This window comes from Lepisma saccharinum, chromosome 10 (assembly GCF_977018435.1).
Source record: "Lepisma saccharinum chromosome 10, izLepSacc3.1, whole genome shotgun sequence".
Lineage (NCBI taxonomy): Eukaryota > Metazoa > Arthropoda > Insecta > Zygentoma > Lepismatidae > Lepisma > Lepisma saccharinum.
Window position 1 is genome coordinate 18713689 of NC_139238.1, and position 25348 is coordinate 18739036.

At 39.1% G+C, this 25348-nt stretch overlaps 1 protein-coding gene across 3 annotated transcripts in view; it reads left to right on the forward strand.

Annotated features, from left to right (window-relative positions):
* LOC145993804 (uncharacterized) overlaps positions 1-25348 on the forward strand; it is a 101874-nt gene that overhangs the window by 24237 nt on the left and 52289 nt on the right. The window contains exon 1 of one of the 3 annotated variants that reach the window (XM_083129619.1): positions 4749-4783. The exons of 1 other annotated variant lie outside the window; for it this stretch is intronic. The gene's annotated coding sequence lies outside the window, so the exon portion shown is untranslated. Of the gene's footprint in view, positions 1-4748; positions 4784-12007; positions 12101-25348 lie in introns of those variants that run through there. One more of the 3 variants, XM_083129620.1, reaches the window with a different exon arrangement.

Here is a 25348-nt window from a genome sequence, read left to right on the forward strand (position 1 = left end):
CTTGAGGAGTGTGTCATTTTGAATGCAGTAATTTAACAAAGGATTACACTACGTGTACTGTATTTTCTTTTTTGAAATTTGTAATGTATGTAGGGATACTTTAGTAAATTTAAATTCACCGTATATAGTACAGTATTTTGTTTTTTTGAATGTTGGAAAGAGAACATTATGTTCGTAAAGCACGTAATGTAATATGCTTACCCTATTGTGTAACATTATACACTTTTTTCTGAATAGCGGACACTTCTTAATAACGGACATATATTTTTCCTCCAGGCCCAGGGTCAGATTAAGGTGGGTGCTATTGATGCTGCAGCATTAGGCCCATTCCTGAAATAGGCCCAGATGAAAACAGACGAGAATTTTCCGAAAGCTGAACAGTTTTCTTTTGCTATATTAACCTGAAAATAAATCTTAGAATGAAATTTGGAGCCCCAATTTCGGACGCCTAGACACAGCGTTACTTATTACACAGTTTAATTATTCTTTGCGCTGTGACGTAACTATAACAACGTTGCGTTTATTGTTCACCGAAGATTTCAAGTTAATGCTATCAATTTTACGTTAAACAGTTTACATAGTAATTTAGCTGCGTTTTTTGCAATATTTTGGCGATTGTTGCCACTTTATTATTGTTTGATAAGTGCGACGTAGTAAATTTTTCACCTTGAAAATTAGTTGTACAGAAAAAAATCGACGGTATGCAGCATGAGGCCCAATTTCGTCTTAATCCGGCCCTGTCCAGGCCTCTCCGTTATTGAGAAGTTTTACTGTAGTAAATACCACAATGAAATAACAACAAACCCTTAGGGAGGATGTCGAATTAGAAGAAGTATATTTCTCTCGCGCTACAAAATTATACGTAAAACAAATAGATCCATCAACAAGGGTTACAATCTGGTCCTAAATTTAAAGTCTCGTCAGAATGCTCAAATTAACCACTCCCTTGTTAACAATGACGTATTTGATTCTGAACAAAGGTCACTGGCCGACCGAATAGTAGTTAATCTATGGGTGTTAACATAAATTCGGAATTTCCGAGAACCGTTGTAATCAGGAAGTAGTTCGATGTTAAACACAATTTAACTTCCTCTGTATCAACGTTCTCAAATGCACTATACAACGATGTTCGATGTATTTATTTCATTTGGTTTTGTGGTTGGTGGAGGGAATTCAATGAGAAATGTTTGTCGCAGGATGGAGAAGTGATGTGTATTTGGTTTCATTGTAAACAATAATATTTTGCGTTGTTTCCTTGTCAATTCTCTCTCCTTTTATTCCTTTTTTTCATTGTAAAAATTCTATTGCTTTGTTTCTTTGTCAATTCTCTCTCCTTTTATTCCTTTTTGATTGTAAAAATTCTATTGCTTTGTTTCCTTGTCAATTCTCTCTCCTTTTATTCCTTTTTCATTGTAAAAATTCTATTGCTTTGTTTCCTTGTCAATTCTCTCTCCTTTTATTCCTTTTTCATTGTAAAAATTCTATTGCTTTGTTTCCTTGTCAATTCTCTCTCCTTTTATTCCTTTTTCATTGTAAAAATTCTATTGCTTTGTTTCTTTGTCAATTCTCTCTCCTTTTATTCCTTTTTGATTGTAAAAATTCTATTGCTTTGTTTCCTTGTCAATTCTCTCTCCTTTTATTCCTTTTTCATTGTAAAAATTCTATTGCTTTGTTTCTTTGTCAATTCTCTCTCCTTTTATTCCTTTTTGATTGTAAAAATTCTATTGCTTTGTTTCCTTGTCAATTCTCTCTCCTTTTATTCCTTTTTCATTGTAAAAATTCTATTGCTTTGTTTCCTTGTCAATTCTCTCTCCTTTTATTCCTTTTTCATTGTAAAAATTCTATTGCTTTGTTTCTTTGTCAATTCTCTCTCCTTTTATTCCTTTTTGATTGTAAAAATTCTATTGCTTTGTTTCCTTGTCAATTCTCTCTCCTTTTATTCCTTTTTCATTGTAAAAATTGTATTGCTTTGTTTCTTTGTCAATTCTCTCTCCTTTTATTCCTTTTTCATTGTAAAAATTCTATTGCTTTGTTTCTTTGTCAATTCTCTCTCCTTTTATTCCTTTTTGATTGTAAAAATTCTATTGCTTTGTTTCCTTGTCAATTCTCTCTCCTTTTATTCCTTTTTCATTGTAAAAATTCTATTGCTTTGTTTCCTTGTCAATTCTCTCTCCTTTTATTCCTTTTTCATTGTAAAAATTCTATTGCTTTGTTTCTTTGTCAATTCTCTCTCCTTTTATTCCTTTTTGATTGTAAAAATTCTATTGCTTTGTTTCCTTGTCAATTCTCTCTCCTTTTATTCCTTTTTCATTGTAAAAATTCTATTGCTTTGTTTCTTTGTCAATTCTCTCTCCTTTTATTCCTTTTTCATTGTAAAAATTCTATTGCTTTGTTTCCTTGTCAATTCTCTCTCCTTTTATTCCTTTTTCATTGTAAAAATTCTATTGCTTTGTTTCCTTGTCAATTCTCTCTCCTTTTATTCCTTTTTCATTGTAAAAATTCTATTGCTTTGTTTCCTTGTCAATTCTCTCTCCTTTTATTCCTTAATGTCACCTTTAGTTCTTCTTTATTGATTGATTGATCATTGTATTGGTTTATTTTACTTCGCTTTTCTGCAACTTTTTAGCTAATCGCGAAGATGAGGATGAGTGATGATATGATGAAATTGATGAACGGGCACTCAACAAAGAGCACACATTCCAAGGCCGGAATTCGAACCCAGGACTCTCTTTATTCTCTTTTACAACCCGTAGTTGTAATGTCGTCTCCTTGCAACCAAGTGGTTTCGGGTTCCATACCCGGTGGAGGCATATAATGGTCCGGACCCCATCTTAAACATTCCATTTTACCATTCAGGGTCTCTTTTATAGCCTACTTCTACCTTTACACACATGACCATTTCTTACTTTCTCTATCAACTATCTATGCACATGTATAGCCTTTTAGTGCCTATTTTATCTTTTCCCTAGCTATACTCCCCCAGTGTCTATTTCCTCTATAGTAACTGTCCTTCCAACATACTCTGTTGCCCGAACCTGTGGCCGAGTGGTTAGCACATCGCGCTGCGACGCCAAGGGTCCCGGGTTCGTATCCCGGTCGGGCATGGTTGTTTGTGAATGTCCATTCATCAATTTCATCATTTCATCACTCATCCCCATCTTCGCAAATTAGTCAAGAGGCACAAAACGCGAAGTAAAATAAACTAAATCAATCAATCAATCACATACTCTGTTCCATTTCTTTAACTGTTCTCATTACTCTTGTTGTATTCCCTTCTATCCTTGTAGTACTTGTACCATACCAGTAGAGTCATATGAATGGTTCCTTCTCTTATTCTCTCACCTAGTGACTTGTTTCATCCTCTTTCAGCACCTCTCCCTTACCTTTTAGAACGCTTAACCTCTTCTCTGCCCATATCTCCTCTTCTGTGTCTGTTTCTCCAATTTTAGAACTTTTTCTTACCCTTTTATTACCATCTACAACTACTCTTTTCTTAGCTCTCCTAGCTTGTATTATTGTAAATTTCAAGTACTACATTCCTCTTTAATACTTTCTTTATTTCGCATACTTCTACTTTTTATTTCAACCACTATATTGCTCTTTCAGATCCTGATTCTACTTTAAAGCGTCTATTTTTGCTTTTCATGGTTGACTGAATGATTTGATTTTTTTTTACTTCGCTTTTCTGCCAAGATGAGATGGACGACAACATGATCCCCACAGAGGATTATACTGGCTGTAAGTCTTGACGCCAGAGCCTCGTTAGTCTGCAAAACTCAGTCGAGGGTGTAGTACGTGGAAGAGAGGTTGACAATTGGGTTTCTTTACAGAAGGTCATCCTTTGATCAATCCCTCTTGGATTGATCAAATTTCTGTTCTAAGTCCACTTCATGTACGGCAGTGTCCGTGACTGTACATATAGGCCAATCGGGACTGGGCCTACAGTTTAAATTGGGATCCGAACCACCCGGATATCCCTCTTTGAGATACAAATTGTACTTTATATCGCCTGCTTCTGCTTTTCATAGCAACTATTGTAGCCCTATTCCTCTTTGAGATCCGAATTCTACATTGTAGCGCCTACTTCAACCAATATACCCCTTTCAGATCCGAATTCTACTCTATAGCATCTACTTGTATCCTTTACAACTGTGTGTTTCCCTCCTATATTGCATAGTTTACACCATGATGTGAATTTTCTCTTCTCAAACACATTTCAAAGCTACGAATTTGCTCTTAGGAGCATATCGCGATTGAGGTTTCGTCTGCCGGTATACACACAGCTTTCACTGACGTTAATCGCGATATCTAATATTTGTTACCCAATGTATTTGTCTTATCATTTATTCTTCCTTCATGTTGTTGCTATTACCGAGAATCCACTATGTTCGTAAACATACGCAAGGCGTTGGGAGAAACGGATCAATATTTACAATTCGGGAATGCCATTGTAGTAGAAACCCTATAACACACACGCACACATACGCACCCGCACGGTAGCCCCTTTGCACGCGTCGGGTTCGTGCGAAAGTCACCACGTTCGTGTCCCCTTTGTATTGTGGGAGGGGAGGTTCCGAAATACTCACACGCGGACCTTTATTTTTTCTGTGCGTCTTTTTCCTTGTTACCATTTGCCATTATGTTGTGGACGCATGTCTCGGTGTGCGTGAGCCTGCGTATATTCCTGTTTGCTGTCGCCGTTACCGATATTGTCGCATTCGCTGGTCGTTCGTTCGACGTGTTTGGTTGTCGAGGGATTCTGGCTGTGTGCTTTAATTTCCAGGTAAGAGAAACAATATTGTTTTTTAAAACACTAGCTTCAACACAAATCTTTGCTTTTGGCACATTTTTACCCTCAGCTAGATATTTTGGCGCCCTAATCAGAATTGTCACCCCCCACCCCCACCTCCGCACGCACTACCATACACGGACATTTTATGTGGGTCCTTCGATATTTTCTTCTTACGCCATGGTTTGTGATACTTGCATCCTACACATCTTTAAGTAAAGAAAAACTCATTAAAAATAACATAGGTTATACAAATATACGTACTTTGCATATCTGATTAAAAAAGAGTTTGTTACGTTCCCCGGATTATTTTGAATGGAACTACTTACGTTTATTCCTCAACGGTGAGCCTGAGACTTATCAGCCTACTATGAAGCCCTCAGGTTGTGGGAAATCAGATAAGGATATGCTTACGTAAACTTTACTAACTCTCGCACACAAAACTATATTTAGAAGTCAGTTAATATTAATATATTACACTTGAACTCATAATTAAGCTTCTTATTACAAACAAAACTGTATTTAGATCATAATACTTCTTCACTACACAAATTAAAACATTCACATTTCCAAAATCACTTGCATTATTCCAGCAACATCCATAATATCTCTCTCCTAACAACCCACAATCAAATGTTTTAAGGTTAGTCCATAACCATAAAAGACTACCCAATTGAACAAAACAAATTACGTCATAATAGACAATTAACATTTTAAACATATTAAACACCTAAAATGATACAATAAGTGGGTGCGTATCAAGTTTAGCATATTCAAGAAGATTTCCGTTATGTCTTAGTGTCTAAAGAACAACTTTAAAAACTTAAGTGTTACGACTACTTTGAGAAACAAAATTCCAAGTGTAAATTTTCCGTCTTACGTATAATCTTTGTTGTTGTTTAAATGACGTTTATTACGAAATTACGTTTATAACCTCATTTGGTTCAAATATTTTTTTGCAAATAACAGAACAAAGTTTCGCACGAGACAGATCATCTCAGAAACTCATGGAGAATTCAGACCGAGGCGACAGCAGGGATTCACACCGAAGAGACAAGCGACGCAGCCCCTTCAGTCTACAACCAAGCATTCACCGCACACACACGAAGACCGAAGTGACTAGCGCCGTTTGGACACGAGGCAATCTGTAGCGACATGACAGGCCGCACAAGGCTGCTTTCGATTGGTGAAACGCTTAGGCGACAGGTGTCGCCTGTCGCTTCGGTGTGAAATCTTCCTAAGTCTCAACCTCGTCTATTTTACAGAGATCTGTCCCGTTCTCTGTGTTGTCTCGATTTTTACAAACCCGTATGTATCATTCTTAGTAAGGCACAGTATCAAATTAAATATGCTTCAGGCAGAAAACGCTACAGCCACTATAGAACTTCTACGTCGTTATTTTGTCCCTACGTTATGTACAGCGCGATACATGAGTATTACCTAGCAAATTGTCCATCACCATGTTCGTGCACTTTATTTGACCCAATAAGAGCTTGAAGAATTAAAAGAAAACTTAAAACAAGCTGTTGACAACTTCTGCAGCAGCATACATAAAAATCCATCGCTTAAAAAAACATACCTAGGATGTAAGAGAAAAAATAATTAAAATAGTCGTGGACAATTTGCAAGGTAATACTCATGGATCCCACTGTACGAATCGCAAATAGCCAATGCGCTGACATAAGGATATGGGCTCCCATTGGCCAAATAAGTTATATAAAGTGCATTGACAATTCCTTCCCGTTTTTAGAAAGTAACTAACTTCGCATACAATATTGGCTAACGAGTTTTCAACGAGCGAAATATACCCGTAAATCATACTTGAGTCTTAAGCATTTACATTTCTGACATCTTCAATCGACCAGATTCATGTTAATAGTTGCATTATGTCCCTTTTATACTCGCTGGGCAGTTGCCCTTGCACATCGTAATGTGTTCGCTGCTCGTAAACTGGTTCTTGCAACTGGTGAAGTTGCTTGACGCGGAACGGTTGCATGGTCGTGGACATAATGCGAACAAACGAACCTGGTAAATGTATTAGGATTTTGTCTTTTCTTCCTTTCTTCCTGTGCCCCAAAACAGGGCAAGTACAAGTCCCAGTTCAAAACAACTGCAATTAACTCGAAGGTTCTGATTTCTTATCGCGTCACGCTACCGTAAGCAAGGAAAACAAAAATTAATTGTCGCACAAAACCCACGAGCAGCGCACCTAAAGGCTTTTTTTATGCATCGGGTGAGAGCAAGTGTTCTTTGTACGTTGAACTTTACGTTGTCTTTTTTACCGCACACAGCTAATTTTTCAAACAATTAGCTGTAGAGTAGGATGGATGCCAAGCGAATTGTCCATCACCAGGTTTATTTTCCTTATTTCATGCAATAAAAGCTTCAAGTAGAGGAAAAGGTCTAAGTTTCCCCCACCCCTTTATATGTTGTCATTTTCGGAGGAAAAAAAATATCAAGCACCTGCCTTTAAAATGCATATCTATGAAATATATACTTAAATGTAATAGGATGCTAAAGTATGAAAGGTCTCAATTTTTTTTAAGAAAAGCAGTTTCCAAAAACTGGTAAAATGATGAATTTCAAAATTGTGGTTTAAATATGGGCTACTAGTGGCAATACACAAAAAGCAATTAAAATCATTTATCGCTTAAACATTATAAAATTCATATTTATGAATAATCTGTTGTTTTGAAAATCACGCGGAATGGGAAAAATTGAAATGAAGAAAAACATCCAAATATTTGTTGAAAATGTGATCTCAACATTAGACCTCATGTCATAGCCCATATTTAGACCGTCACGCTATTTTTCTTCTTCAATTTATTTCCGCTCTCTGTGGTACATATTTTAAAAACAAATCATGGCATTATAAAAGCCCACATTTGTTTTTGTACCGCTAATATCATAACCTATACAAAGCAGATGAGAATTCAGAAAACGCTGAGTTAAAACATACCTGCAAAAAGTTTTCGTAGGTCGGAATTCTATAACAGCGTCCAAGGCCGAAACTAACCACCACTTTCTCTTGCGAATTGACGCCGCAACCTTTGTCCTTGACAGATAACCAATTGCAATAGCCTCTGCCAGGCTGCAGCACCCGGGAGCGCTGATAACTCCAAAACCCAGATTTAAACCTTCTCCTCTATTGAAACCAAACGCAAAACAAACTTCTGAGAACTTCTCCACCAGCATACGTAAAAATCTATTCTTTAAAAATATGTAGAAAGTAAGAGAAAAATTTATTATAATAGTCATGGACATTTTGCCGAGCAATACTTGTGCATTCCAGTGTACGTACAGTCAACGGCAAAGATAATAATAGGCAAATTGTCCACCGCTCTTTCCATTACATTTTTATTCTACATCCTGTGTTGATGTAATTACGAAAATGAAATTATGTTGGTTCGAAGCAGGCATTGTTCTTTGCTTATTGGAGTCATTATTTCAATTCATTGTCATCATATAGTGTAATACAGACCGAATGAAAACGGTGGTGGACAATTCGCCTACTGTTTCTTTCGCCGTTCGGTGTACGTGTATTCCCAAGTATTACACATATATAAAAGGAAAAATTAACCTATAATTGCAATAAAAGAGTATAGTCTGCATTACTACCACCATATAAATTTTAGACATGGGGAGTGGGAAGTGCACAATACTCTCAGAAGTTCGAGAGTTAATACAAAATATTGTATATTGTAACAATCATGCCATTATATTGATACTCAACATATGTTTTCCTAAAAAATGGGGGCCAGCTCCTATTCTGGGAGTCGTGATCCACTGTAACCCCTTTAGAATTGGTCGAATTGGATTTTGCCCCCCCCCCCGCCTACTTCCCAACCCCCCAATAAAAGAACTTACCCACATTATATAGGGTCTTTCATTAAGAGTGATACTTTTTAAAATTTGAAAAAAAAAAACCACTCAACGTATCAAAGTAAATTGTGCTTTATTTTGAAGCTTAGACATTGCAGTTATGTTCTGAACAAAATATCGTTCAAATGTCCAAAACGGCTTTGAACACACTGACGCACACGATGGCTCCAACTGTTAACCACTCTGACGAACATTAGTGGCGTTATGTCTGCGATAGCCTGACGAATGTTCGCCTCCAAATGTTCCAAAGTTCGTGGCTTGTCAGCATAGACCTGGGCTTTGATGTAGCCCCAAAGAAAAAAATCCATGGGTGTTAAATCACACGACCGTGGCGGCCAATTCACAGATCCACGTCTTGAGATGATCCGGCCGCCAAACTTCTCCCTCAGCAAATCGAGCGTAGCATTAGCTGTGTGGCACGTAGCGCCATCCTGCTGGAACCACATGTTTTCAATATCTATGGTGTCAAGTTCTGGCCACAGAAATTCGCGTAACATGGATCTGTAGCGGTTGCCATTGACGGTAACGGTTCTCTCATCATCTCGAGAGAAATAAGGTCCAATGACGCCGCCACACAGTGAGTTTTTCTGAATGCAATGGCACCTCATGGACCTCTTGTGGGTTCTTCTCGCCCCAATAAGGACAATTTTGCGTATTGACGAATCCACTAAGACAACAATGCGCCTCGTCTGAGAAGATGATTTTTTCCACTGAAATCAGGATCAGTGGAGCCATCGTGTGCGTCAGTGTGTTCAAAGCCGTTTTGGACATTTGAACGATATTTTGTGCAGAACATAACTGCAATGTCTAAGCTTCAAAATAAAGCACAATTTTCTATGATACGTTGAGTGGTTTATTTTTTTTTTCAAATTTTAAAAAGTATCACTCTTAATGAAAGACCCTATATATTCCGGTATTAAATAAGAAGAATACTAGCCTTATTTTAAAACACTTTAAATGTTACTGGTAAAAAATGCGTTTATTGTAGGCATGCACTTATTTAATACCTACGAAATGATATCAAAACAACAGTAATCTCTTAGCATAAATTGCTACATGATTTTGATTATTTATTTACTTCAATTAATTTTTGTCTACAAAAATCCAACTCGTTTTGAAACAAATTTCCTCGCTTATATAATCAAAAATAAAGTTTTGGCGCTACCTGGCCCTTAAGCCGCACCTGTGGATCTTACTTGTAACTTTAGGTCCGGTTCCGATTAGCCAATCTGTGAATAAAGAGGAAACAAAAATGCATGTGTGTAAACTATACGTGAATAAAGCATAATAAAAGTAATGCTTATAAAGCTAACCGTTGTACACATTTCTCGATCTCGGCTTTTTTGGCAAAAAGTAGCATTGCAATGCTTGGCGTGTCTTGACTATAGTTGCACTCTGGGCGAAAATAACAGAGAGCGAGATATCTCGAGGTCTTTCACCGACACTGGTACATAGGCCAAAAGTAACAGGGAGCATTCATGAGATTCTTCAACACCGCTTATAGATAGGGTCAGAAAAACCCTTAATGCTGAGTTTCTTTACTTCTCGGAGATCAGAGAAAACTAACAGTTACAGTACAGACAAGTTAATATTACCTGGTCTGTGGTTACAGTGTTGTGTGAAGGCATTGGTGTTCATTATACTTTGTGCGAAGCACGAGTAAAATGGACATGATTTGAGTTACAGGTGCATTGAAATATTAAAAATTTTCACAAGACTTGATTCTTGCATGAATAGTTAGCTTCGATGCGTAAACCACAGGCTATAGATTAGAGTTTTCGTTATGCAATTTACCTGAACATGACGCTTCTCTAGAATTAGAAATAGGCCTGTAGACTGAAAATAGCTAAATAATCTAGTAACCTGCAAGAGTTATGAGAGGAATATTTTATAACTGAAATTAATGTCGAACGATAACAACGGTAGATGTTTTTTGTTTTATTCTCTCAATAGTTTATTTTAGGATAAGTTAGCCTTGTTCATCACTTTTTCTACAACACTATCGCACAGATCTACACAATCCAAACAGCTTCTTCTGCTTTTGCATGCAAACTCCATAAGGCGATAACGACTTCTGCTGCTACATTAATTTCCATTCCGTGTATTTGCAGATCAATGTATTTCTCATTATGGTCGTGGACAAAGATTGTCATCGGGAACAGTGCAAAAGCCAAACCCACGCAAAAGTATTGATTCCGTACTTAGATCATATCGGGGGAATTGCATACATGAGAGTATTCCATTGTAAGCCAGGTGCTTTCAAGCAGTAATTTAGTTGACAGGTTGACACAGGTCATGACTCATGACTGTTCTTCTCTGTCACCTTTCTCGAAGCAAGAAAGGGAAACACGCATTCTGCCTAGCGAGCTAGTAAAATATGGGGAAGTATAATGATGTGTCGTTGAATTGACGTAAATCGTTTTCGTATTGTGCAAACGTTTATTACGAAATCGACAACAGATTTACCATAGACAGAGCTAACATGCACTCTTTAATTGTTTTGTTGTGTTCCTGGGAATTGTTCATTTTCTGGCCAGAGTCTTGCTACAACTCTCACTGGTGGACAGTTTGTGAAATACTCCAACCGAACACCAGAGATTCTTGTTGAAACCTCTACGTGATAAGAATTGCAAGGGTAAACCTCACAAGCCACTTTACGAAGATGGTGAAGCTCAACGTATTGTGTTGTTCATAAACTGGTTTTAGTGAAGTTGTGCCGTTATGAATTATCAGTTTATATAGTCGTTCTGGAAAAGTAACATTGATAGCAGAATTTGATGAGAATTTGGTGATTTTTCTTGTCCTAGAAAACTAGAGCTACGAATGTACGAATTGTCTGAAATGAACGAAACAAACTACGAGAGTTAAATAACCTTCAGGTAAGATAACACAGAATGAACGTATTTTTTTAGTAGCGAATTTACAATACCGGAAGTATCTTCAATTGCTTTCAAATTCGGCATACTCACTAATTTTGCCCTCGTAATGACGAATCTGCAGTTAAAATTTGGCGGTCACGTCTAGAAATTGCAAAATAAGTCGAAAAAAGTGGGTCCGTGAACGGAGTAAACACCCTTGATTTATGAGGAAAATAACTATTTTTTGCAATGATTAGCGTTTCAAAACTATGTTTATGATGACCCTTAATTTTAACTATGCTTGCCTAACCTAACCTTACCGTGAATGGTTCGTGGGGCAAACATGTTTTCCACCTTTACGCCAGACGCCATTTTCTCATGCAAATCAACGCTCCATGCAACGTTGGTAGAAAGACCGTTGTGTGGAAAGGACGACGTCTTCATATCAGAAAACATGGTTTCCATGTCAGTGTATGGAGAATCATAGCGGTAATTTACAAGGTTATCTTGCAATTTCTAGACGTGACCGCCAATTTTTAACTGCAGATTTGTGATTAAGAGGCCAAAATTAGTGAGTATGCCGAATTTGAAAGCAATTGGAAATACTTCCGGTACTGTAAATTCATACCTTTTTTATGTTAGCTATAGTTGTTACTGTGCTGCTGTCAATTTGAGGAACAAGAAAATGAGTTTTCGCAGTGCACTCTCAATGAAAGAAATTTTAAATATTCTAGAGAAAGGAGTTCTGAATCGGATTGTGACCAACGTTGCCTTGACACAAATGTTTTGCTCATTTTAAAACCAATCATATTTGTTGTGAGGAGTAGGCATTCTTGAATCCAATATTTCCATCAGATTCTTAACTACCGGTTTTTTAATTGCTACTAAAGTTAACGCACTTGAGAAATTTATTGTACTGTCATAACGTGGGTATTTTTGGTATTTTTCTTAGGTGTAAGGAAAAAATAGACAACGACAATACAGGGTGTCCTTAATTATTTACTTTCTTATTACTAGTAGCCTATTAATCGAATTTCGTGTAAAGTGACTGTGTGGTAATGTTCCTTCTTAGATTTCCGTGTGATGTCATCTCTCTTCAGCCTCCATTGTCCCTGATTGGTCATTTGTATATACCCATCTTGGACAGCTAAAGTTGAAGCAAATATAAAGATATAAGTCCAATATAAACGAAAAAATCTGCGGGCTGCAGTTTTGCTTTGCAAATTTGCTCGAGTTTGTAAAGCGAAGCAGAGTTCATACCGCAGCAGAAATCAGCAAACAGTACAAAGTGCAGTAACGATGCATGGACCTAGCAACAATCGGGGAATGTTACACCTTGACATTTGACGAATATGCATGCATATGCAACGAATAATCCAAGGAGTTGGAATGCAGAATTTTCCATATAGTCTTATGTAATGTGTACTATGTACAGTTGGATCCATGAGTATTACCATGCAAATTGTCCTTTACCATGTTCGTGCACTTTATTTGACCCAATAAGAGCTTCAAGAATTTAAAAAAAACGAACTCAAAACAAGCTGTTGACAACTTCTGCAACAGCATACATAAAAATCCATCGCTTAAAAACAGGCAGGCTGGAAGAAAAAAAATAATGAAAATAGTCATGGACAATTTGCGGAGCAATACTAGCGGATCCCACTGTACTATGTAGTTTAAATTAAGTTGCATTTTAGAAATTGCACACCTGGAGGTGTGAAAACACTGATTGCACAAACGAACTAGAAAATAAGGCTCAAACCAAACAACTGCTTGTGGATAAAATTTTGCGTAAGCAATGAGGTGACCAGACATTTCGTACGGGGAGGGGGATATGATCCTTTTTTAGTAATTAGTACATACCATGTATCCGACTTTGTATTTTTCCAAGATAGCAAAATGGGTAACTTATAAATCCAACATCAGCTCCCTTTTGGGCACACCAGTGTTTGCAAGTATACTAAATCAACAAACTCCTGTGCTTCTAACTCATCTGCCTGTTACATCATCTGTGTTTAAATATGTATGAGAAGTCACAGTATGTTGTTTCGCATATATTTGATGCAGGCTCGAAAGTGCCATTCTTACAACACATTCGTGAGACCAGCTGGTTAAGATCATCTGGAAGATTTCAGTTCCTTTGTTTCAGGTTCATGATAAATATCATGTGCTTAGAATTAGAACACTTCTTGCCTGTAATGTAACATATCTTGCAAGGTGGAAGTTCTTCATTTAGGTTTGAAGTTAGAGGTTTATTCGCAGTGGAGCAAGACCTGATGACTGTCAAAGATTTGGGTGGGACACATCTTCAATTAACAATGATTAAATACCAGTAATAGGAAGATTATTTATTGGAGTAACAACAAATTATACAAATTCCAATATTCCTTTTAAGTTTGATTACTTATCACTACATGATATAGCAGTAATTAAAAAAGAAACTAATTTATCAGTATAATGTATAAAATGGAGTAATTACTTGGGGGTAATACTAACAAATGGAAATGATATTAAAGAGGAAATTAAAAGTATAATATCTAAGAAACTAAAAGTTAAAATATACAAAACAGTAATTTTGCCTGCAGTATTACATGAATGCGAAACTTGGTCCCTTACAGTAAAAGAGGAACATAAATTAAGAGCATTTGAAAATAGAATCTTTATAAAAATATTTGGATCTAAAGGGGATGAGGAAACAGGTGAGTGGAGAAGGTTACATAATTTAGAATGGCATAATTTGTATTCCTGTCCAGATATTATTAAAAGAATCAAATCAGGAAGACTTAGGTGGGCAGGCCATGTGGCACGAATGGGAGAGGAATGTAGAGTTTACAGGATTCTTGTTGGGAAACCTGATGGTAAGAGACCTGTAGGAAGGCCAAGATGAAGATGGGGGATAACGTTGAGATGGACCTAAAGGAAATCGTTAAGGATGGAAAAGATTGGATTCATCTTGCCCAGGATAGGGGAGATGAAAGGCTTTGGTTGCTGCAGCCATAAGCCTCGGGTTTAAGAAGACTAGAGAGTTCGTTAGTTAATGCATAAAAAGTAAATAAGGGAAAATTACTAAAACCGTACTGGACAGAAAAATGCTTAAATAATATTCATCACATTCATAGTATATTTACCACCAAACTTACCTGTTATATTCTACAGAATGGTACAGCCTGATTTTGAGTGAACCATGGGCAACTCTGGTCTAACCTTCGAGCCTCGATGCTAAAAATTAGAGGGCTTTCTTTAAAGAATCCGTTAGAAGTGTTGTTAAAGGAATGATGTTAGGAATCAAATAATACCTCAATTTTTAGTAGTAGTGGCAGTGATGACGTCACAGAGGAACAGTAGAGTGTAATAAATTTTGTGCATAATATATGTATACCAATGAAGTAAGATCACTTTATACAACACACATAAAAATCAACACGGGAAGGGAATGTCGAATGTCTTTCAACGCAGAGCTATAAAAAAGAGGCACGTTTCGTCCAGTGGCGTATTAACGAGCTTTTCTCGCCCGCTAGATTCATAGAAAAGTGGGTGGGAGTCATTTTCTGTAGTGTTAATTGAAGATTATTATTAGTCTTGGACGTTACCGTGATCACTTAATTTTAAATCTCATTAGGGTCGTCTTTCATTGGTTCCAAAGGAAGGGGACAATCGACATGTGCTCTTGCGTTAATTGACGGCTTCTTGCCAGTTTGAAATATCTCAAGCGGGGTTGCCTGTGGTTTTGCCAAAACATCAACCTCGGTGTTCCGCAGAGGGCTTTACCGTTTCTCTGAGGCACTTCGAAGAGCGATTATGGGGGCAGAACCCCCTTTTTTGGGATTTATCTTCCTCAACGAAATAGGTTATTATAATTAATTCGGCCTATTTTTCGTACCCATAATGTCATTCAAAATGCTTTTTCAGCAACATACCCCCAACTTCAAAATCTTTCTGGCTTTGACTTCGGAGTTGTCGACACACGATATCGTCTGAGTTCGAATCCAGCCTGCAATGGTGGAGATTAAGGCGGTGCACTTTTGCCCCCCCCCCCCCCACTATGCTAAAATTTGGCAAAGTAAACTGTCCTTGCCCCCCTACCACCCCGCCTGCCAGTTTTGGCGCCTTGCCCCCCAGTTTTGGAACCCACCAATCGGCGCCAGTGCCTGCCTGTGTCATTTTCACGTTCATCATCCATCCTTATCGTCGCGATTAGCTAAAGTGGAAGAGAGGCGACGTACAATAGAACAATACAAATATACCATTGTCCTATCGCAACGAAGGTATGTAACAGTTTGACGTGTTGAAATAATTGCAAAGCAAAGATGACAACTGCAAGGATTAGGTGGCTGTTATGTGTGAATTGTCTACAAAGTGGCGTGCCCAAGGGGGGTTGGTGGAAGTCATAACCCTCCTTGGCCCAGTATTATTTTAACAAAAGGCGAGAAAGATGGCAAAATGAGGACTGACTACCAAAAAACTATACGTAATTCTTTCGAAAATCCTGGGCACGCCATTGTGTACAGTGGCGGGTCCAGAAATTACTGTTGAGAGGGGCGAATGTCAGAGTCGGGTACAGAACCGAACCTACAATTGCACTGTTTTATATTAACAATATAAGGTTCTTTTAGCAGGAGACAGCTATGCTCAACGGATTAGCTTTTTTTAAGGGGTCCAGAGATGGTTATTTTAGTATATTTTAGGTAGTCTACTTAGATTGGTCCATCGAAAGAAACAATCGCGTTGTAGATTATGAATATGTATGGTTTGTAAGCGACACAGGGAGTTTGAATGTATTTGAACCTATTGCTACCAATCTGTTTATTACACAGCTTTTGAAGTTACATAATCCATGTCATCGTTGCATTTCTCGTAATTTCACACCTAGATATTTAGCTTCCTTTACTCTTCTAAAAATTTTCTCTGAGTTTCATATGTGGGTGTTTATTAGCATTCAGCTTACACTGTAGGATTATAAAGTGAGTCTCCTGGGTGGCAATCATCAATTTTGCCGTATCACACAAATCCTCGAAAGAGTTTATCGGAATGCTTGTCTTCCTTTCCAACTCTGTTCTTGAATTATCTTATATTACAATTATTACGTCGTCTGCATAGTCTATTTGTGCTTTTGATCCCGAATTATTTCCTAATTTTTCTAGAGATGGTTCCAGGTTTAGATTCCACAATTCTAGACCTAGAATTCGTCTTTGTGAACATCCTTGTTGATTTTGAGGCCGTTAAGTTAGGATATCTGATATGCTTTCCTGTCGGTGCAATAGCTTCCATAATTCTGTCGAAGGTTCCTGGGCAATACCTAGATATATGTCTCTTAAGATCCTGAAAAGATGCAGCTTGGTTGGTACAGGTAGATGTCAGTTCAAAGCCTCACAACGCCGTCAACGTCTCTACCATCTGTGAGGGCCTCTTTTTCTTTTAGTTGGAAGAGGGACGAAAAGCCATTTGTACCTTACAGCCTTGCGCCGGAAAACCAACTGCAATCGACTTGATATATCGCATGCAAATACACTCGATATAAATGTCGATTGCATCTGTGTATGACAAGATCTCGCTTTCATGTCCACAGCGATCTCTTATAATACACCATTCTTCCATTTGAGTCTGCCATACTGACATGGTTAAATCTAAGGTAATAAAAATTACACAAAGCACTTGAAGTACCTATCACTCAACCTAACCTACAAGCTTAAGGAATTACTTCGCAGACCCAAAAGGAAAAACAGTGAGTGGTCTTACATTACATACCTACTATTTGCATACCTACACACACACACACACACACACACGCACACTGGCTATCAAGACTTACTTCATTACATACCTACATTTTCCTGAAGTAACATGGAAGATCTCAGGGATTACTGTTATTACTGTAATTGTACCGTGGCAAGCTGGCCAAGTTCACCCTAGCATAACAACAGTGGATGCTGAGCAAACGTAGGACCTTCCCGACCCAGCAATATTCCAGAGCTGACAAACTCGAACAGCTCGGAAAACCTCATGTACTATCACACCTAGTATAGGGCCACCAACGCAGAGGCAGGCCCATTGTCCTAGGTGGAACTTCCACGACGTCTCCTACCAAACGGTAGGGAAAAACCTTATCGGGAGAGGTCCTACAGTTTTAGTTGCCATCCAAATAACATGAATCCATGAGATATAGGGTGGAAACTTAACGTGTATAGTGCTTTTATTTAATAAAAAAAGAAGAAAACAGCTTTCGTTAGCAAAGTGTGTTTAATATGGAAACAAAGCATAATCATGTTATAGCAAGCAACCAAGTTATTTCAGAAAAATCCTGTGTGTTATATTTTGTTAGCACAAAATATAACACACAGGATATAACTAGTAGATAAAATAGCAGATGAAGAGGATAACTAGCATTCATTCTGCAATCTAATCTATCAAGCTGTATACAGCAGCGGTGATGGGGCTCTATGAGTTCACTAGGCGTCATCTAACTGAAATCTGGTTGGCTGGCTTTGGCACTCGAAGACCTGTTGGCCACAGGGTTTATCTATTTTACAGACAAACACCTTTCAACATATATAGTATTAATAAGGGTCCCTGGTTCGAATGCCGGTTTGGGAATGGGTGTTCCTCGTTACTGTCCCATCATCTTCATCTTCGTGAGTAGCCAAAAGTGGCAGAAAAGTGAAGAAAAATAAGCCAAATCAATGCAGCATTAATAACATAAACACGCCGGTTCGGTGACCGAGTGTGTTAAGCGGCCGACTTTCGATCTTGCCACAGGAGTTCCCGTGTTCTACTCTCGATCTGGGCATGCGTGTCCTTGGAAGTGTCACATCATCACTAAATTCACATCGTCGCTATCAGCCAGAAATTACAGAAAAGCAACTAAAAATAATAATATTCAAAATCTTACGTACTATCCTGCAGCTGCCAACATCTCTCCACTTCTGAATGGAAATCCGTTGTTGAAGCTTTGGTACAATATAATTCTTATGCGTGTCTGGTCGTCAGTTTTTGGATGTAGTTTCATAGCTACTGTACCGAGCTTCAACAATGAACAATAACTGTTGTATGTTAAACATTGTTGTGCTGTTTTGTGTTAGGTCACGTTCACTTACAAAATAATCGAGAATATAAAAGAAGAAGTTTCGAACTCAAAGAAAGTAAATTTTGAAACTGAACGTGAAGTTTAGTAAATCTCTGGACTTAGCTAATTTTACTTTTCTTTAATATAGCCATTTTGACATCGTTGCTCTTTACCTGTATCAGTTCATTTTGAATTTCAGAACGTGCATAATTATTGTGAATCTCATTTTATTGTATACGTTTGAAATATTATTGTGGTAATTGGTCATATTTCGAAAGAAATTTCACCAAATACGTGACGTTTCTTTTAAATCTTCTGTTGTTTGTGTTGTGTATAATGTTTCTCGATGTTCTCGAACCGCTAAGTTATGAGAAGTCAAGAATTGTCTTTATGCTTGTCAGCCTTTGTAAGAGAACGTTTCATTGTTGTTGTTTGGCTTCCTGGATGTTCTAAAATCAGACGGCAACCACCCGGTTTATTTAAAATACTAAATAGTTGACGTATTCAATCAAAGTATAATGTTTCACTTGAATTTATAACCGGTTAAAATATTGTAGTTTTATCGGCTACAATAATTAGCCCTTTCCATCTTATTTAAAAATAATAATAAGCCCATTGCTACGCCCCTGTTGTTACCATAATTCCTCCCATTGTCACGCTAAACTGTCAGATATGAGAAGTAAAACGAATAAAAAAAAGGTAAAGTGCTCCCCTGTGCATAGCACCACGCCATGAAGGCGTATAGGGGGTGTGGGGTAACGCCCCACAATTTCTTGATCCGGTCGTGAGTGGGGGTGATGTGATCAGCATCACGCCCCTGACCGCCTTTACCCCCCAGGGTTTCCCCCAGGTAGCCATGTTATTCGACGCTGGGTGGGCGCCGGGGCCGCTTCCATCGTTAGAAAAGTTCCTGGATTTGAACCGGCCGGGGATCGAACCCAGGACCTTTAGCATGGTAGTGAGACGCGTTACCGACTGAGCCACCGCGGTAAAAGTAAAAAGAATAAACAAAGAAATAAAAAAAGCATTATCTGCAGTGGTCTCAGGTCCGATTCCCTTTTAACGCATCTTGTAGACTCGTTCTGATCCAAATTTAAACTGTAGGTCCAGTTCCTAAGTGGACTCCTCCAGCCTGTTAAACATGGTGATAAAATAACAAAACTAATGAGTCTTGAATATTATTAGGCATAATAATATATCCAAACCATGGCAGTTGGGAGGGGCGATCGCCCCTATCGCCCTCCCCGTGGATCCGCACCTGATTGTGTGTACCAGTGTACAGTCACGGACACTTCCGGGTTGTAACAATCCCATTATGAGCTAATGGTAGCGTTACAATCCAGAAGTGTCGGTGACCGTACAACATTGCGAACTTAAATATTTAACTAGACACGCCCTTTAATTGCTACCATTGTTTTGCTAAACACGGACTAGTGTTGAGAACGAATGCCGCACAAGGGAATGCCAGCCTTTGAAAGAACACGTTGCATCTCTGTGTTCAGATATTCAAATTTTTGCATCAGCACGTCCTGCAGGTTGGCAACACTTCCAAGGTTGCGAAAACATGTCCGCCCCTCTCCGCCAACTTGTTTTTCTTGTTCCTTGGCTCGCAGCAGTTGCTATCTCTTGCGGAACAACATTCGCCAACAAATGGCAAGCTCCTTGGCACGCCACTTGAATGTCAAGGCCTCAGATAACATGTTGAACAGCCCGGACCTACGCCAAGTCACTTCTCGTTCTGTCTGGTCTCTTATTTTGCACAGCTCAAACAGTGTGCGGATTCAGCAGTGACGTGCACTGAGGAGTAGCTAGTCTAGCAGAGATAGATCAATCAATCTCACATCTCGAATTATATTCAAATCACAATATTTATTGTCTTGTTAAAACCACCACAGCTCATACGCAACACTTTCTTTTCCACGCGCTTCTCGTCCATCGGTGTTCTCCGCGGGCAAAGCTGGCTGGATACCCTAGCTCGCTCTTCTTCCGCCAGACCAGTTTTCAGGTAGAAACGGCCGGCCCAAGGAAAGGGAAGATTTCTCTCTACCTCCCTTGTCCCCTCGCTCCCCGCTGCAATGGTTGAAAGCCCAGGCTTTCAGGTCCCCCAGTCTATCTCCTATAGGGCAGATAGGGGATTGGTTTCTCATATTTATTTTTGTAAATCCTCTAAAGAACACAGGGTAAAATTTTCTGCACTACTTATGTTCTCTGTATTTACACAACCTTTTACACGTTGTACAATATGTGTGTATGTATGTATGGGAACGTGTTATGTGCAGACAATAATGTTATGCTTTCTATCTTTTTTTTTAAGTATGGAATATATAATGATTAAATTACAAATATGTGCTCAGGCTCTCTCTGACTCTCGTTTTAGTAGTGTTTTATTTAAATATACTACTCTTGGTCTCTAACAGTCATAAATACGGATGTATTTATTTGGGCAAGAGAACGCGTGTTCATATTGTTGTTGGTTTGGTTTATTTTACTTCGCTTTTCTGCCACATTTGGTTATCGCGAAAATGAGGATTGAGTGATGATATGATGAAATTGGTGAAGGGATCTCATATGAACAATCCAGGCCAGGATTCGAACCCGCGATGAGTGCGCATTCTTGTCCTATGTGTTGCAGTGAATAATGAAATAATTTGGAATGAAAAATGTATCTCAGAACTCAAAAAGTCAAATGAATATCATTGAAGAAACTACAAAAAAGTGTGTTGTGTTTTGTTACCTGTCACCAAATCAACCAAGCGTGGGGGAGTGGTTATCACGGCGCGCTACGACACCAGGAGTTCCGGGTTCGAACCCCGACCCGGGCATGGGCGTTCCCTGTGCTCGTCCCTTCATCAATTTCATCGTATCGTCTTTGCAATTAACCAAATGTGAGAAAAAAGCGACGCTAAGTAACAAAAATGAAACAAATCATTGATTGATTGCTCAATTTGGTTTATTTTACTTCGCTTTTCCGCCACCTTTGGTACGACAAAATTGATGAAGGGACACACACAAAGAACACAAATGGCCAATCCGAGATTCGAACCAAGGATCTCTGGCTTAGAGTCAAATTCATAATTTTGCAATATTTTCCTGTTATTGACATTCTTCTTTTTTGAAGGAATACTGGCCCTAAAGGGAGGAGGGGTGTGACCCACACCAACCCCCCCCCCCCCTTTGAGCACGCCACTGACTGCTACCCCAAGTGTCGACGTCACCGCACGTCACTGGGATTCAGACAGAAACAACAGCGGCGCGCTCACGAACTTCGCAGGGAGGGGGGGGCTATTACTTTTTATTCTTATGTAGTTAGTGATAATATATGCATCTTTTAATGTACTTGATGTTATTTTATTTATTTGAGAACTGATCAAATCACGTGTGAAAGAATAGAGAGATATTTTGGTTCGACATGAGCAGCGGCGGCGCCAGGATTAATCATCTAGGGGTGCTGAAGGGGGTGCGGAATAAAATTTAGGGGTGCGATGTAAAAAATAGAGAAAAATTATGCGTGCATGCATGTTTTAGCTACCAAATCTAACTAATAATCAACTTTTACTATGCATCTATGATAATATGTTAATGAAACTGAAGACTTGCTTCATTTTTACTTGATTTTAGCACAACAGCGACATGTTTAGAAATTTGAAAGGAACAGCTTGTTAAAGAAAGACCAATGACATACATGTACAACCGGAGGATTTCCTAGGGAGAGGCAAGAACAGCGGTCTCACTTCAATACCTAATATTCGTTGCTCAATGTGACTGCATGACATAATATGTCACTGTAAGAGTTAATGTTTTGGTTGAACATAGATTTTGATAAAGGGGTGCGGAAGAAAATTAAATCACCCCTTCCCCCCCGGCGCCGCCTCTGGACATGAGGGAAGGGTACAAGAATGAATTTGTTGCTAGACCCAAAGTCCTAAATGCTCTATCGATCAGTCAACATTTGGGGCGCGTCAAGTATCTGAGCGCTCAGCGAGCAACGTGATCGCTCAGCTACTTGACGGCCAAATAGGCGTTGCTCGGCGAGCGCTGCTCACTTAATCACTGAGCGAACTTGAGCCACAGAATACGTTTTTGTGTTTACATCTCGTGAGACAAAGGGAAGAAGAGGAAAACTGTTGAGGATGGCTGAGTGGCGAGCCGCGAGTGGCGAGGCGAGGCGAGGCTAACAATGAGGAAATATTTATGATGAACTGAATGGCTTGGCATATAACGTAGAAGTTCAAGTAACAGAAGGTGATGTAATATTCCAGTTTCTGTAATTGTATTAAAATGTAAGTGTTGTTTATTCCAAATAATAAATACTAAATATACACCGTAGTTTTGGAAAGTTGTACAAGGGTGTGAAAATGAAAATTTCGACAGTTTTGTTCACATCAACTATTCAATTTCCAACAGCTTTTCAAACACCGAAATCTTGTCCACTCGACGCAGCCACATTCATCACAGATTATTCAAAGGCACTGATATTTTGATCAATGAGCAAACTGCGTCAAGTAAATGATCTGTCTGCTCAACGAGCGAAAATCTTGCTCAGCGAGCGTCATGGGCGTCCGGAAGGGGGGGCAAGGGGGGGGCCGTGGCCCCCCCCTGGAAAACGAAAATCATCCAAAAATTACATATTTCACACATATAATTTAATTTCAGCCACAATAATGTGTGTTAATTATTGCTCGAACATGATAAATTCAAATTTAAGCAATGTTTTCTGAGGGATGAACACTATTATTGGGGAAAATATGCCATGTTGGCCCCCCTGGAAAAATATACCTTCCTTGCCCCTCCCTGGAAAAAATCCTGCGGACGTCCATGGCGAGCGTCGCTCAGATACTTGACGGGCCACTGCTATCTTTTCGCAGATGAACCAAGATGGTTGGGTAGAACAGTTCCCTAATCCATGGCGCGGGACCCCCTGTTGCCGCTTTTACCTCGAAGGAACTTGCTGTCAAACAACCAATTAGGCCTATCGCTGACCTCCTGTTTGGGCAACAAGCGGCAACCTTAGAATCCCTCTTCCCCGAAGCGGCCAGCAGGGAAACAGGATTTAATAACGGTTCTGCTCTGTGAATTGGGGCCGGAAGTTGACGTGGTCCAGGTATAGGTTTGGCTATGCGGTGCAAAACGAAGCTTTCTGTCATGTTTTATTTTATTGGTTCAACGGTCAACACACTATCTTTCTACCCGTCTACGAAAGTGACAAACTACAATTCTAAACGCTCTCTCGTCTCTCACAGAATAAGCATAATAGTTCTATTTTACCATTACTAAATATGAATTAGCAATATTGTACAAGGTGTATCAGAATTCCCTTACCACCCCTTGTAAAATCCGTAGTGATGTATTTTCATGGAATTTGCGATACATAATAGGCCTAGGGGGACACCTTTTGGAGTATGTCACGCGGACGGCCGCCATATTGGTTCCGCCATCTTGAATTCAACTTTTTTATTTAAAATGATAGGTGGGTCATGTGATACATGACCATAGGCTAGACTTTCGTCAGGATGTCAAATCTGAAATCAGATTTCATGTAACTTCATTTGGTGAAACGTTACTGGCAACTGAAAGTGATGTTTACCTGTTACAGTATGTGCTGCACATGTTGTCCGTATTGGGCAATGCACGTGTGCAGACGCTTCTTCCAATGTGTGTAGACACCGAGCAAGGTATCTGGTGAAATTTGCTCAAGGGCAGCCATGATACGTTGTTCCAGATGACGAAGATCACGAATTTTCACACCATACACCATAGCCTCAACGTGTCCCCAAAGGTAGAAGTCTATAGGTCTGGTGATCGGGCAGGCCATTCAACGGGCCCACGTCGACCAATCCATGCCCCAGGAAATTGTTCATCCAGGTACTGACGCGCCATAATGGGGAGGAAAATTGGGAGGAAACCTGGGAAATGTACCATCTTCCGACATCAGAGCTGGCAGTATCTGTTCCTGTAGCATCCTCAGGTATCGTTCCGCATTTAAATTTCCTTGAATGAAAAAAGGACCGATTATCCGTGTTCCCCATATTCCTGCCCACACCATAATCTTCCCTGCACCGGTCATTTTGGAGGGATCTGTCCATGCGGGGTTGTCAGGCGACCATTGCCTATTCACCTCCCCATTTACGTATAGGTTCGCTTCATCGGAATGGAGTATCTGCATAACGACTTTGGATTTAGCCGTACTTGTGCGATAGTCCACTCGCAAAACTGCACACGGCAATCTGGATCGTTCTACCGCTGAATTCTTAGGACTAAATATGCATACTAAATATTTCGCCCTACGAAAAATCGCCACATCCTTCTAAACAAACCACAATCCGAAATATACAAACCCCGCCATAATAACAAAATGGATGCCATGTGCGTGCTAGTGTTTCACATATCGCACCTATATTGAAAATACTTCGCGTTCTAACGTCATTGTGGTATGCTTTCGTTGTTAGGTTTAGTTATATTTGCATAAGAATAATACGTGTACATTATTTCAAGAATTGACTAAAAAGTTATTATTTTTTTGCCAAGAGAACTAAACCTAACCTAGCCTAAAAACGAAGGCATACCGCAATGACGTCAGAACACAAAGTATCTTCAATATGGGTGCGATAGGTGAGACCCCTAGGACCACTTTCTTGTAAATATCTGGACGGCGATTAAATGAACGGTTTTCTTCAAGGCATCCTGTGGTGGTTTGTGACCCCTCAAGCTGTGATGATGAACATTTCCGCGTAAACAGAGATAACCTATATCTACACTTAG